This window comes from Lissotriton helveticus, chromosome 1_1 (genome assembly GCF_964261635.1).
Source record: "Lissotriton helveticus chromosome 1_1, aLisHel1.1, whole genome shotgun sequence".
Taxonomy (NCBI): domain Eukaryota; kingdom Metazoa; phylum Chordata; class Amphibia; order Caudata; family Salamandridae; genus Lissotriton; species Lissotriton helveticus.
Genome location: NC_136057.1, coordinates 58,572,185 through 58,587,118, shown reverse-complemented (window position 1 = coordinate 58,587,118; position 14,934 = coordinate 58,572,185).

Sequence of the window (14,934 nt, the reverse complement as noted above, 5' to 3'; positions counted from 1 at the left end):
TACTGAAAACAGAAATACATGAATCTTCTCGAGAACAGAACTGACTAGAACAGAAACTAGATGCACTGCTAAAACAGTACGAAACTTACCGGTCTCATAAAGAGACACGTCAGGACCCGCATCCACCGAAGTGGACACTTCGTTTTGGGTCTGTGTACCACCAAAACCCACGGACCAGAGTCAATTAGATTGACCCTGTCTAGATACTACCCCAGCAACGGTACTCACCGGGCAGCAAGAACGGAAGGCCTCGGACTGGACTGGACTGCTTCGACGCCGGACGGACGAACTTCGGACTTCAGTTACGGGTGGGCCTCCGGATACCTCGGACCTTGGACTCTCGGCTTGGGCTCTGGTCTGGACTCGCCGCGTTCCTCCACCGCCTCGTCTGGATGCTGGACCGCCACCTCCGTCTCCTCCGTGGGCCTGAGGGATACTTGAAGCAGAAATATCTGCACGTGCACGGTATAGTTCCGTCACGGCTGCAGAGGGTCAGGGGGCCGGCGTGGCTTCACCGGCGCGTGGGGAAAGGGCAAGTCCCTGTTCGGGCGCCATTATGTGGTATATAAATAAATAATACCGGATCTAGGTTTGACTGGACATAGCAATAACAGATAGCTCAATAAATAAGAGTCAAGATTCGAGGTAGTAGGAGTTTGCAGGTTTAATACAGCATAAAAGGACAGGAACAGGACAACCTGCACGGGAACAGGATGGCAGGGCCCTGCAGGCGGGACAGGGAATGAGCGCGCTGGGGGAAAAGGAATCGGCGTCAAATTTAATAACAGTACACAAGCATATATACTAAAACAGTTGCATTACAGTGAATACAGTAGGCGGAGCAGTGGGTGTGGTCAATAGCAGTCGCGAAAGATAAGGGTGAAAGTAGGTGTAACAGGAGGCGTATACATAGACATGTGATGTAAACGTAACAGAATATGTCATAAATGGGGCGGAAACATGGAGGGGGCTACCTAAGGAGCCGGGACCTCTAACCTAATGGTGCGCGCAAACTGACAATGACGTGTTACTAGGAGAAGCTGGGGGCTATGAACTCTGCTCTAGGAGTAGAGACTGAAGTCTGGAGAGTCAGGGCGACATGTACCTAAACCCTATCTAGTATCTAATGTTTAGAGGACATGTTGATATAAACTAAGAGTCAGGAGGGGAGAGGCTAACAGACTCTAAGACTGGAGCATGCATTATTTTACATGTAGTGCGTGTTGAGGAATATTAAATGACCATTAATACAGTATTTCTCTTACATGGAGACGTAAAGGCTAGACAATGACGGAAACTATTGATGCGATTCAGTAGCTTAGGAATGCAGAGAAGGAGGGCTGGACTGATAACTAGAATCATAACATACTCTTGGCAGACTCGTAGGCAGAGCCAGGCCGAGCCGGGCACTGTGAGGCAGGAAGTAAGTGAAGGGTCGAGGATACAGGTGGGGGCTGTATCGCTCCTCAGCGAGGGTTCAGGAGACAGGAGCTGAATCTGGTGTCCGGGCCCTTTTGAGGCCTAGAAACGGGGACTTTACAATGAAATAACGTGCACACTGAGAAACGTGGCAACGTAACTTTACATAGGCCTAATACTCGTAGCTTTCACGAGAACTGGAAACTGGCATACTCGAGATGGACACAACTGTAATTGCGTCTTTAATCAAACATGGGGGATACATATGCATATTAATCATGCACACATAGCATAAGATGGGGGACACGTAGGGACATAGAACATGGCAAAATTTACTTTTCCACAGGGGAATAGTGATGTGGTGTTTGTGTAGGGTAGTGTTTTAGGGATTAGGGTAGTGTTGGGGTGTCGTGCAGGGTAGTGTAGTGTAGGGAGCAGACTGGGGTAAAGGTAAGGGTCATGCAAGGAGTATTGTTTTAGGGTTTAGGGTAGTGGTGTGGGGGGTCGTGAAGTGTAGTGTTCGAGTGTAAGGTCCAGGAAGGGTGAGGGTCGGTCAGGGCGGTAGTGTTTTAGGGTTTAGAGTAGTGGTGTGGTGTTTGTGTAGTGTAGGGTAGTGTTTTAGGGTTCACGGTAGTGTCGGGGGGGTCGTGAAGTGTAGTGTTCGAGTGTAAAGTCCAGGCAGGTGGAAGGGTGTGTTAAATCACAGTTTACAAACATGAACATCACCGGCGCCATCTTGCCTAACAAGAGCCATTGTCCGCAAGTAAACGGCATCCATTTTAGGTGCTGCGGCCATCTCGCACTTTGTAAGTCACCCACGATTCACCCTGACCTCGCAACCATACCCAGTGCCCTGATTCAACATGACCAAATGCACTAAGGTCATAAAACCTTGTCCTCGTGACAAGACCCTGGAGCCACTTCCCGCCCTAAACACGTTTGTCCTTTCATCCTCCACACTCGAGCAGGCCCTTCTGATAACCCCCAACTGCACCTGGCCACTCGATCCAGTCCCAGGCTGTAAACCAAGCCCTGCGGACGTAGTTTATTGCCCCCACAAGCCAGGACTTGTTGCACGAACAGAAATGCTTGATCTTATCACTTACATAACCCTTAGATGTGACTGATCACACATATTTACAGATCCTGTCGGAATGTCCAGCTGCGAGATAACAATCACTAATTAGGACCCGCGTGGGGGGACGACAAATTGTTGGGGCTCTGTGAGAACCTGCTGGGGGCGGGAATACCTAGGATGTTTGACCACCAATAATGTTACTGTAAATTGTATAAAAAGGAGAGCAGCGGAGAAGTTGTTAGAACACCTCCTGAAGACATCCCTTGTGTCAGACCTGACGTGTTCTCCTCTAGAGCAATAAACTTGTTCTTGCTTTCCGGTTCCAGCACCTGCCTCTTTATGTTGGTAACTATCGATATTGGGAATTAGAGGTGTCTTGCGCCAAGCAGCCTGGGTATTCGTAAGAGATTGGCTGTTTTTTCCACAAATTGCCATCCCAACGCGGGGCCCATCAGCGACACGGGGTCCGGTGGAGAGGTCCTAACGACGGAGTGAACGACTGCAACGATCGGGAAAGTGCACCTGCCTGAAAGAGACCCTCGTCTGGCAGCCAATCATCCGAACTTCACCGGTTCCGAACGGACCGATCTTGAGTGACCGACGGTCCTGACTAGGATCCCACAGGAGTGCTGCGGCTAATACGGAGAAAAGAGGACGATCGGGAGCTGGAAGTGGAAGACAAAGAACTGTCCATGCGGTCCGGGTAAGGTCGTGAAAACGACTGTTGTCGAATGATTGATTGTATTGGAATTGTTTGGATTGAATACTAGTATTGCACTTTATTGGTTTGTTAGCTCGTTAGCTATTTTGGTACGTTGGCTCTTTTTGAGATATTCCCTGTTTGCAAACAACGAAGAATAGGAATAGTCTCTCTCTTTACAGGCAGCGAAGGATAGGTAGTGCGGACCTGTGACCACAATTGTTTGAGATCTTTATTTGTCCGATTATACGTCATGCCTATCTTCTCCCCACTGACTGGTAATTGGTTCAGCACGGACCGCTTATTAGAGGTCAGTCATCCGGCTCCACCGGAGGGCACCCCTAATAAGGACATGTATCTGAAGTATGGATTAGTCGCTGTAGCTTATAGCAAACTATGGCACAAGCACACTAGGAAGGATCGAGAAAATCAGTGGCCACTGACGGGATCTTTTGATCCTGCTAAAATAGATACGCTAGAAATAGCCTTACATGAAAAGAAAACCACGCCGACTGTGCTTGACAGCTTCGGCTTATGGCGAAAAGAAACAACACAGCGAAAGAAAAGAGATGAAGCGAGAATAGAAAAAGAACTATGAAAATCAGCTCACCTAGCTGGCAAAAAGTTAGAAGAGGAAGTTGAGAAAAAGCTAGGAAGGAGCGAGAGGCAGAGATCTCAGGTCAACACCTAGTTAGAGCTCCCTCAACTCTTTACCCTGAGCTCCCATCGAAACACAGGGTAGACAACAATCTACTCCTAGGTCCACCGATTATCTACATGCCACCTCCATATGCCCCTACCCATCCTCTAGTGCAACAACAAGGATCTCAGAATACAACTGAAGGTAGCGGCAGGGCCTCGGTATCCACAGCCTCTGCGCCAACCGAGCCTCTCACGCCTAATGCCTTGCCAGAGGACACATCAGAAAGAATCGAAGTGAAAGGGCTGGTGAGAATCCCACGATTAAGTAAAAATGAGCGAGCAGGCATCGATAGGATAGTTAAAACCCTAGTAGACAGGAAAGAAACAGAGGAATACATAACAGATATATGTAACTCCTACACCGACAACCGCAAACAACACTTTGTCGTGCGCTTTTATTACACACTCACAGCGTATGAGGAAAAGTATAGGAATAAAGGGCCCGACTGACTCGTGACTTTGTACAGAAAGGTAGATACAGGAGACGAGAGTGAATACGCTTTAGCGGAACTTTTTTCCTATACATTAGAAGTCTTCCGCCACCTCATGGAGCAAGGGCAGGTAGACAAAAATACAACATCTGCAATGACGGAACCCCCGATAGAGAGAATAGATAACATGATGCCCATTAAGGAAGCTGCTCCCTATTGGGTCCCCCCTAGAGGACAAGGAACTCATGATGACATAAATCACCAAGACGCTAAGGGAAGGGTGATCTATAACAGCCCTGGGATAGACAGGACAATCTGATGTTCCGAAAATCCCTGCCGGACTTACGAAAGAATCCTACCGCATTTTACATGGAGTTAGGTACAGCCCTAGGGTCGACAATTATGACGCTAGCCGACATCGATTTGTTCTTTGGGCTATGTCTGCCAGCCGATGTGTGGAAACAGATCAGGAAAGTAGACCACACAGACCTATTCGGTCATACCTGGGGACAACTCGATGGGCTGGATAAACAGCGAAACCCTGGTCAGAAACCCTTGAAAGCCATACTAGACCTCCCTGACAAAATAGTGCAGAAGGTAAAGACCCTGATTCCCGAGAAAAAGATAGATTGGTCTATCGTAACAGCTTGCCGCCAGAAACCTCAAGAAGATGTTTCAGAATTCTTCTCCCAGTTCGAGACAGTGTTCTCCGATTATAGTGGACAAGACATGTCCACTGCGACCTGACACCACTTTTTCGTACAGAACTATGTTAAGGGACTGTTGCCAGAAGTCTCACAGAAACTACAGACCAGTGAGAGCAGTTGGGCGGCCTCTAAACCAGCGGCCATCCTCCAGATGGCCCAATACTATGAACACCAGAAAAACAAAAACGAAAGAGCCAATGAAAAGAAAAAGAAAGATTTGAAAGAAAGAGTCATGATAGCGCAGCTGCAGGCTGTAAATTTAGGAAGGGAACAGGGAGGATATCAGCAAAATACCCATAGAGCGCCACCACCACCTAGAAATAACGTGCCTGTCCCATACAACGGACGCAGAGACTTAGGGGAAGATCAGTGTGCATTTTGTAAAGGGTATGGACACTGGAAATCCCAATGCCCGAACCAGGCAGAAATAAATAAAATAATAATAATAATATAATAATAAAGGAGTTTGTAGAGCGCCTGGTGACGCCATCCCGGCGTGTCCCCGCGCTGTGGAGAGAGCAGCAGAAAAAGGAGTGACAGACCTAAAGGGTAAACAGATGAGTTTTTAAAAGTTTCCTAAAAATTGTTTCAGACTTGGCTAACCGGATGTCGATTGGGAGGGAGTTCCAGTGGTTGGCTGCCAACACACGAAAGGAGCGACCTCCCATTCTGGCCTTCTTTATACGAGGGACTTTAAGAAGACCCATGCCCATAGAGCGAAGTGCTCTGTTGGGCTCATAAGGGATGGCTAGATCCTTTAGATATTCAGGGGCTTTCATCGAGGTTATCCTGTAGCAAACTAGAAGTGCTTTAAATAGGATCCTCTTTTTTATAGGGAGCCAGTGAAGAGCAGCCAGAGTGGGTTTAGATGCAGTTCTTTTGGGGAGTCTGAGGACTAGCCGTGCTGCCGTGTTTTGAAGCACCTGGAGCCTTCTTATGTTCTTTTCAGTTGTCCCCAGTAGCAGCACGTTAGCGTAATCAATACGGGAGGTGATTAATGCTTGGGTCATGGTGCGTCTGGCCTCTAAAGGCAGAAGGTCCAGAGTACGATTTAAGGTCTTCATTACCCCAAAGCATTTCCCTACTACTTTATTAACGTGGCTCTCAAAAGAGAGTTTGGAATCAACCCAGACCCCCAGGTTCTTAGCCTCCTTGCAAGGGATAGGTAGTGGACCCAGACAAGGAGGCCACCATTCCTGAGTCCAACTAGCATCATTGCCCCCTATCACTAAAACCTCAGTTTTTGAGCCATTGAGCTTCAGGCAGTGTTGGTTCATCCAGCCTGAAAGCTCCTGCATACAGGTTTTAAAGTTGGCAGCTGCTAAAGTGGGTGCCTGTGATAGGGAGATGAGCAGTTGAGTATCGTCGGCATAAGATACTAATTTTATGCCGTACGATTGGACCACATCTGCCAACGGGGCCATATAAAGGTTGAACAGGGTGGGGCTCAGGGCAGAGCCCTGAGGCACCCCCTGTTCTAAGGCTATGCTGTTTGAGAGAAACATGCCTCTCTGCACCTGAAAACTGCGGTCAGTGAGGAAAGCTTTTAGCCAGCCCAATGCCGCCTTGGTGACCCCAGCTCTGCTCAGACACTGTAGCAAGATGGAATGTGCCACAGTGTCAAACGCAGCGCTGAGGTCCAGCATAATAAGTGCCATTGTGTGACCTTCATCTGCTCCGATCCGCAGAGTTTCGGTCGCTCTCAGGAGGGCAGTCTCAGTGGAATAGTTCTTCCGGAAACCAGATTGGGAGCTGTGCAGTGCTTTATTAGATTCTAAGTAATCCATAAGTTGGGTGTTGGCTAGTTTTTCAGTCACTTTCGCAAGGTAAGGTAGGAGAGAAATGGGTCGTAAATTTTCCAGTATGTCCTGGCTTACATTGGGTTTCTTTTTAATTGGCAAAACTATTGCTTTCTTCCAATCTCCCGGAAGGGAGGCCGAAGAAAAGGATAGTTGAATTATGTGTCTAAAATAGGGTTCCAGTACTTCTAAACTGGCAGTAAGTACTGTCGGGGGGGCCGGGTCACGAGGGGAGCCTGATTTGACACTTTTACAGACGTTTACCAGAATTTCAGAGGGGGGAACCGAGAAGCCGTGCAGACATGACTCAGTAGGACTAGCCTCTATGCTTTCCTTGAAATCAAGGCCAGAGGTCAGGTTGCCAGAGAAGTTGGCATAGATGTCAGTGATTTTCCCCGAGAAGTACTTTGCAATTTTATTGCAAGTTTCCACCGAGTCATTACAGGACATATTATCATTTGAGAGTACAGAGATCTCTTTAAAGATTTTGAAGAGCTCCTTAGAAGAGTTTTCTGCCTCACCAATACGATTTTTATAGTGCGCGGCTTTGGAGGTACGTATTTTTTTATTATACTCCCTTTGCATTTTTTTGTATTGTGCTTTAATAATAGGGCAGAAGTTAACACGCCATTCACGCTCTAATTTTTTACAAACAGATTTAAACGTCTGAAGTTCAGGAGTATACCACCGAGTGGTTTTTCTCGTGTTTTTAGAGTTTTTCTCACTACGAATAGGAGCAGTTTTGTCGAGGGCTCCTAGGATACGGTTCTGCAGGTGACTGTAGACAGTTTCACAGTCAGTACCTCCTAAAGGACCTCCTATTGCGAGTAGTTCGTTGAAAGTAACCTGAGAGAAAAGTTTCCATTTCCGACGCTGGTACCGGTGCTCAGAGTCCTTTTTAGAATCAGCCTCAGATATCTGAATGAAAAAAGGAATGATGGAATGATCGGACCAGGGGACCGGAATAGGGGAAGTGGATTGTACTCCAGAGTGGTTTCCAAAGATAGGGTCTAAGAGGTGACCGAGTCTGTGAGTGGGGTCATGATTGATGAGGTCGAGCTGTAGGGAGTGGAGTTCTGACCTGATGTCCCTCGCTTCCATATCAAGGGGATCATCAAAGTGAGCATTCGTATCACCAAGCACCAGGAATCTGTTTTTCCTAATCGCTTGGTGTGCAGTGACTTCTATCAGGCTAGCAATAAAATCGTACATCCTACCTGGGGGTCTGTACACGAGAATGCCTGAGAGAGAGGTTTGAGGTCCTGTGATGATGGTAAAAGCGCCTGCTTCACAGTGATCGATAGTCAGGGGCAATAGGGAGCATTGTATAGGGGTTCTAGTAGCAATTGCAATACCTCCTCCCCTGCCTTCCTTCCTATCCAATCTAGTAAGGGAGTAGCCAGGAGGCATAGCCTCTATGATGTCAGGGTCTGAGAATTCTCCCAGCCACGTCTCAGTGAAAAACATAATATCAAAGTCCTCATCCTCAAGTAGGTGGTAGATTTGAATACTATGTTTACTGAGAGAGCAGCAGTTTATCAGTCCCGCCTTAGTCTGCCTATTAGCGGGAGCCTTCATAGGTGGATTATCGGGCTTGAACGAGCACAGGGGACAGCCATGTAGTGATAGCGCCTCCATGGAGTGTTTGCAGTGTAGGGAGACCTCGGGACAAAGAGCTAGCAACTCCTGTCTATCATACCGTAGCATGGGGGATGACATGAGACCAGAGTCCTTGGCCCCGCGCCCCGTCCTGCCGCGGACGGGCGCAGACGGGCTGGACTTTGGCTCGACTTCGGCGCGCTTCCGGCGCGCCCGCTGCACGCGTCCGCTGCGCGGTCGCGGTCCTACGCACATTTTATAAGAGAGGTAGGGGCGACTAGAGCGCTGAGCTTGCAGCCCTGAGCCCGGAAGTGCTGGGCTCCTCCTCCACCCTCCGCAACAAATGCCCAAGATGGACGCGGCGGACCGGGGCGGGAGTTTGAAAGTGAAAACCCCAGCAGAATAATTTCAGCCTACAGGTGAGGCGCAGTTTAAAATTTTACACAGTAATACACTAACATAAAATTAGCAACAATCGCCAAATATTAAAAACGCTATCAGATCAGCGCTCGCAGTGCATAACAAGAAACACACAGCGTTAGCGGATAGAATCAGCCACTGCCACCGGCTGGACTCATCTCCACCACGCGAGTGTGCTAAGGTAGGGATTTTATACAGTAAAGGAATACAGCGCGACTAGAGCGCTGAGCTTGCAGCCCTGAGCCCGGAAGTGCTGGGCTCCTCCTCCACCCTCCGCAACAAACGCCCAAGATGGACGCGGCGGACCGGGGCGGGAGTTTGAAAGTGAAAACCCCAGCAGAGTAATTTCAGCCTACAGGTGAGGCGCAGTTTAAAATTTTACACAGTAATACACTAACATAAAATTAGCAACAATCGCCAAATTTTAAAAACGCTATCAGATCAGCGCTCGCAGTGCATAACAAGAAACACACAGCGTTAGCGGATAGAATCAGCCACTGCCACCGGCTGGACTCATCTCCACCACGCGAGTGTGCTAAGGTAGGGATTTTATACAGTAAAGGAATACAGCGCGACTAGAGCGCTGAGCTTGCAGCCCTGAGCCCGGAAGTGCTGGGCTCCTCCTCCACCCTCCGCAACAAACGCCCAAGATGGACGCGGCGGACCGGGGCGGGAGTTTGAAAAGGGAACAAGAGAATTAGTAAATGGGCCAAGAGGTAGAGGACAAGGAAGAGGGTACACTAATGACATTAGTGAGGAGAGGCCAGGTAGGACAAATGCTTTTGACAGCCCCGACGGAACCAGTATCAGCAATCAGACTACGACAACACGTACGACTTTGCATAGGACAGCCAAGGGTAAGGGAGGGATCCACTCGAGCTCTATGTTGATCAGCAAGGTCCTTATGTTACCGCAAAGGTTCTGGGCACAGAGTCGCCATTTTTGGTAGACACAGGAGCAACACGTAGTGCACTATCCAAACGAATGATTCCAAGGGCACCCTTGTCTGGCTCACATGTGACCTCAATAGGATTTGATGGTACGCCCTCCATTAACCCTTTGTCCAGACCCCTCCCTTTTAATCTAGAAAATAACATCATCGACACAACATTCCTTCTCTCTTCCAACTGCCTCTCATTGCCCAACACCCCGCCCAGCCGATTGCATGCTGCAGCGGGTGAGTGTTGCTGGAGCTACTCCGCCATCCTTCGACCAGCGGACACGCCCACTCACGCTGGCCACGCCCCCTCGCCACACCGTTTAAACGCGCGCTGACTGCTAGCGCAGTGTTTACAGAACTCGCTCCTGAGGTGGAAAGCCGGGAGTTTTCTCACTTGATCTTGCTTTTAAAATATTGTGTGTGATAACGTGTATTTTACTGGGACTTACCCCTCGGCCACTGCCTCTCATTGCCCAACACCCCGCCCAGCCGATTGCACGCTGCAGCGGGTGAGTGTTGCTGGAGCTACTCTGCCATTCCTCGACCAGCGGACACGCCCACTCACGCTGGCCACGCCCCCTCGCCACACCATTTAAACGCGTGCTGACTGCTAGCGCAGTGTTTACAGAACTCGCTCCTGAGGCGGAAAGCCGGGAGTTTTCTCACTTGATCTTGCTTTTAAAATATTGTGTGTGATAACGTGTATTTTACTGGGACTTACCCCTCGGCCACTGCCTCTCATTGCCCAACACCCCGCCCAGCCGATTGCACGCTGCAGCGGGTGAGTGTTGCTGGAGCTACTCCGCCATTCCTCGACCAGCGGACACGCCCACTCACGCTGGCCACGCCCCCTCGCCACACCATTTAAACGCGCGCTGACTGCTAGCGCAGTGTTTACAGAACTCGCTCCTGAGGCGGAAAGCCAGGAGTTTTCTCACTTGATCTTGCTTTTAAAATATTGTGTGTGATAACGTGTATTTTACTGGGACTTACCCCTCGGCCACTGCCTCTCATCGCCCAACACCCCGCCCAGCCGATTGCACGCTGCAGCGGGTGAGTGTTGCTGGAGCTACTCCGCCATTCCTCGACCAGCGGACACGCCCACTCACGCTGGCCACGCCCCCTCGCCACACCATTTAAACGCGCGCTGACTGCTAGCGCAGTGTTTACAGAACTCGCTCCTGAGGCGGAAAGCCGGTAGTTTTCTTACTTGATCTTGCTTTTAAAATATTGTGTGTGATAACGTGTATTTTACTGGGACTTACCCCTCGGCCACTGCCTCTCATTGCCCAACACCCCGCCCAGCCGATTGCACGCTGCAGCGGGTGAGTGTTGCTGGAGTTACTCCGCCATTCCTCGACCAGCGGACACGCCCACTCACGCTGGCCACGCCCCTTCGCCACACCATTTAAACGCGCACTGACTGCTAGCGCAGTGTTTACAGAACTCGCTCCTGAGGCGGAAAGCCGGGAGTTTTCTCACTTGATCTTGCTTTTAAAATATTGTGTGTGATAACGTGTATTTTACTGGGACTTACCCCTCGGCCACTGACTCTCATTGCCCAACACCCCCGCCCAGCCGATTGCATGCTGCAGCGGGTAAGTGTTGCTGGAGCTACTCCGCCATTCCTCGACCAGCGGACACGCCCACTCACGCTGGCCATGCCCCCTCGCCACACCATTTAAACGCACGCTGACTGCTAGCGCAGTGTTTACAGAACTCGCTCCTGAGGCGGAAAGCCGGGAGTTTTCTCACTTGATCTTGCTTTTAAAATATTGTGTGTGATAACGTGTATTTTACTGGGACTTACCCCTCGGCCACTGCCTCTCATTGCCCAACACCCCGCCCAGCCGATTGCACGCTGCAGCGGGTGAGTGTTGCTGGAGCTACTCTGCCATTCCTCGACCAGCGGACACGCCCACTCACGCTGGCCACACCCCCTCGCCACACCATTTAAACGCGCGCTGACTGCTAGCGCAGTGTTTACAGAACTCGCTCCTGAGGCGGAAAGCCGGGAGTTTTCTCACTTGATCTTGCTTTTAAAATATTGTGTGTGATAACGTGTATTTTACTGGGACTTACCCCTCGGCCACTGCCTCTCATTGCCCAACACCCCGCCCAGCCGATTGCACGCTGCAGCGGGTGAGTGTTGCTGGAGCTACTCCGCCATTCCTCGACCAGCGGACACGCCCACTCACGCTGGCCACGCCCCCTCGCCACGTCACTATTCCTCATCATAAATCATGCTCACCAACCGGAAGCGCAGCGGACAAGTGCAGCGGGCGCGACGAATGCGCGCCGAAGGCGCGCATAAGGCAAGCTCGTCTGCGCTCGTTCGCGCCGAGGCCGGGCCTAGGGCCACCCCCCCCTGAATCACCTGTGCCGCTTCCGTTGCCCAATACGGAGGTACTCACTTACACCTCCGCCCAACTACTAAATTTCAGGGCCGCAGCAGAGGTGCAACATGCCTTACCACACTTGTTACATACCAACGCTAGCATTGGTCCTCACAAATGTCCTACGTGTACTGGAGATATCCCTACCCCTTCCACGACTTCCCCCCGACAGGTCTTAGCAGCACTTATAAACGTGCGATCTCTCCCCAAACACAAAATTGAAATCTCTGATTTAATCGACTCACATAACTTAGATATATTATTCATTACGGAGACATGGGGGGATGACTCCTCTGGCCCAGATTTTAGAGCGGCCACTCCGACAAACTACTGCGTAAGCAGACTAGATAGACCTAAAAGAAAGGGTGGAGGTATAGCCATCATTTATAAAGACCACTTCAAAGTTACAATTGCGGAACCTAACTTCACTGAGTGTGAGGCTTTTTCTTTCACCATTGGCCTTTCTGACAAACAATCATTCAAAGGCATGTTAATCTACCGCCCTCCCGGGTCTAGGTCGAAATTCCTCACGAATGTTGGCAACCTAATTGAAGCTTCAGTAGGATCTCCAGACTTCACCTTACTGGGAGATTTTAACTTTCATCTCGAAACAATTGACGACCCTGACACCTCGCTGTTAATCAATGACCTAGCTGCAGCCGGTTTTCTGCAAATTGTCAAACAACCCACACACCAAGCGGGACATACCTTAGATGGACAATTTACTAGCAATCCACATATATCTGTCTCTAAGGTAATCCCACTTATTTGGACGGATCATGCAGCCGTCTGATTTTCCATAAAAACCAATCCCCTCACTCCTCCCACTATTTCTTCCTCCCCTGTCTCCTTCAGAGATTGGAAAAATATTAACACTGACCACCTTGCGGAGATGATGCTAAACAGCACTATCCCTAACGAACAGGATCCTACACTAGCGTCCATCAACTATCTGAGCAACTTAAACACAGCTTGTAATAAGTTAGCCCCGATCAAAACCTCCTACCGCAGTAGAAAGCTTCCCCCGGCCCCTTGGTTCACGGAATCCCTACGACTGCAAAGGCAACATTGCAGGAACCTGGAAAGGCATTGGCGCCGCCACTACAGTCCTACCGACAAAACTGCCTACAAAAACGCTCTCTCCAAATATAAAAAACGTATCACATCGGAAAAAACATGCTATTATACGTCTCAAATTAACCAGGCGAAAAACTCTGTAAGAGAACTATTTCAGGTAGTCACTCACCTGTCCAACCCGCCTGCTCCGCGCTCAGATGGATCACAGTCTCTCTCGGATTCGCTAGCCACATTCTTCGAAAACAAAGTTAGTGCCATTTTCTCAACCTTTTCCCACCCCCCCTCCTCTCCCACCCCAATGGCACCCTCTCCCAATAAGGCACCAAATTTTTCTGTCTTCGAAGCCACTACGCAGGAACATATCAAACTTCTTGTTGCTTGCACTAAATTCGGGTCACCACTTGACCCTTGCCCCCCCGCCATCCTTAATCTCATCCCTGAAGCCATCTCCCCCGCTCTGACCACCGTTTCGGATGTATGACGTTATAACGCATACTATTACTCCGCAGACCATTACAACGCGACTTTTACTCCGCATACCGTTACAACGCATAGCGCCTTGGGGCGCTGGATAGTGGTAAGTATAATTTACTATTCTAACTCCAGTCCCCGTGGACCCTAGGGAAGGTGTTGGATAGTAAATTATACTTATTCCCTATCCTAGAGCGCCCCCCAGCGCAATGCGTTGTAATGGTATGCGGAGTAAAAGTCACGTTGTAATGGTAGTGCGGAGTAAAAGATGCGTTGTAACGGGTGTATACCCCATCTGCAATGCAATGTTCTCAACTGGGATATATCCATCTGTTTGGAAGGAGGCCATTATCAAACCACTTTTAAAAAAGCCTACTTTAGATCCTCTCCTTCCCGCCAGCTATAGACCGATTGCTTGTCTTCCTTTCCCTGCTAAAATTTTCGAAAACATTAGGAATACACAACTATCTAAATTCATAAACGAAAACAATCTACTTGATGACACCCAATTCGGGTTCAGACAGGGTCATGGAACAGAGACAGCGCTATTAAAAGCAGCAGATGAGATAAGGATTACAATGGATAAGGGAGGAGCCGCGGTACTAATACTTTTGGACCTCTCCGCAGCCTTTGACACGGTCGATCATGTCACCTTGATCGACCGTGTCTCAGCCTTAGGAATAAAAAACAAAGCCAAAGAACTTCTTGCCTCATTTCTGGCTAACCGCCCTCAGACAGTGAAGATGGGCAACTACATCTCCCAGACTTTCTCTCTCCCTTGTGGAGTACCACAGGGCTCCTCGCTAAGTCCGACACTCTTTAACATTTACGTTTCGGACTTAGCGAGGGTTATAAAATCCTATGGAATCGCCCTTACAACCTATGCGGACGACACTCAATTGGTGTTATCCGTATACAATGATAGTATAACAGTTGCGGCCAACTTCCAAGAGGGAATGAGGGCAATAAGTTCCTGGATGTCATCAAACTGTCTTAAATTAAACTCTGACAAGACAGAGGTGATGGAATTCGGGAAACTGGAACCTATCTAGTCCCCCCAATGGTGGCCACCTGAGATGGGAAAGCCTCCTCAACCGGTGACCAAGGTACGTAACCTAGGAGTCATATTCGACAACAAAATGACTTTCCACCAACATGCCAACTCTGTGGTTTCCTCATCTTTTTATATCTTAAA